This window comes from Saccoglossus kowalevskii, chromosome 7 (assembly GCF_978046115.1).
Source record: "Saccoglossus kowalevskii chromosome 7, keSacKowa6.1, whole genome shotgun sequence".
Taxonomy (NCBI): domain Eukaryota; kingdom Metazoa; phylum Hemichordata; class Enteropneusta; family Harrimaniidae; genus Saccoglossus; species Saccoglossus kowalevskii.
The window spans coordinates 23,867,187-23,868,621 of record NC_140647.1 but is presented as its reverse complement, the minus strand read 5'-3'; positions in this window follow the sequence as shown (position 1 = coordinate 23,868,621).

Sequence of the window (1,435 nt, the reverse complement as noted above, 5' to 3'; positions counted from 1 at the left end):
GAGACCCGGGAAACCACATACACTCAGTGGCTCGGCTGCTCCAACCACTGTATGACGTATATGCAAATTTATGCAAATCTGGCCGGTAAGGACGCACACACTGATGGCAAGTCTGTTGGGATTTTGCGGTCACATGACTTACGCGTTCACCTCTCGTTTTTCAGCGGAATCGCAACAGAATGCAAGCAAGTCTAGTTCATAATGTAATGATGGCTCCTCAAATTGTCCTTGGTAACAGAGTGAAACATGCACACATTGTGATGGGCAAGGCACATTCTGTTGTCTTGAGTAACTTTCAAAAACTGTGTTCTCTGTAAACTGTATTCCTTGTAGCAATTTCATAATGTAAATTGGACCAATTAGACATTAATTTCAACATTTTGAATATTGCCAAGTAAATTATTTTTACATACCCTCTACAATCCAGAGAAACAAGAGGGGTACAAATATTTTAATAGGATTGTTGGCAACTATTTGTCAACAATCCTGATGACGAGAAAAAAATTTACTGCTACCGACACATGACTAAAAACAGGCCACAGAGAATTCAAAAGATTAGCTAAGACAGTGAAATTACAGTATTATAATCAAAACTGTATTAAATATTCCATGAGATATGTTATTTGCTTGCAAGTATATTTTCAATTCTGTTTTCATTCATATGAAAGACAGAGACAGGAAAGATTTTAAAAAGCTTAATATCATATGTATTATATATAAATTTATATCCTGTATGACACAAAAATCTTTTTACTATAATAAGTATTGGAAGACATTGTTGATAAATAGCACCATTTCAGAATGTCATGACCTTTGCTCATTAGTAAACAAGTGTAAATTACTGTGTACTCTATTTAACATGTCTGCTGCGTTTTTCACTATTTTTTCTTCATTGTTTTGAATCATGCAATTCTGAGCCAAACTGACCTTTGCGATACCAAATAGGTAACCATACTATATGTCATGTAATATGGGATACTTTTATGATAATAGCATGCAAATGTTTTCGTCAACCAAGAATTAATTTTTCAGTTGCCTAGGTGCTGTTTGCACGTCCACAGAAGCTGTCTAGGCACTCTTTATGCATAGTAGCAGTCTAGGTGCTACTTACATATGCATAGTAGCTGTCTAGGTGCTGTTTACATATGTATAGAAGAGATCTAGGTGCTGTTAGCATGTGCTTAGCATGACTGTCATAACATTTCACCCCATGTTTATATTTGATATCACAAAGGTCATTTGGGTAAGTATTAAAAAGATTAATGAATATGAACAAATAAAAAAAAATACTGTAACAGCTTGTGCACTTTCAAAAAAAAAAAAAATCTTATTTCATTGATCTGTAGAAGCGATCCATCACCAGCATATATAACATCTGTGGTTTCAGTTAAGAATAATATAACATAAGAGGTTGTCAACAGATTATGTATGAAAG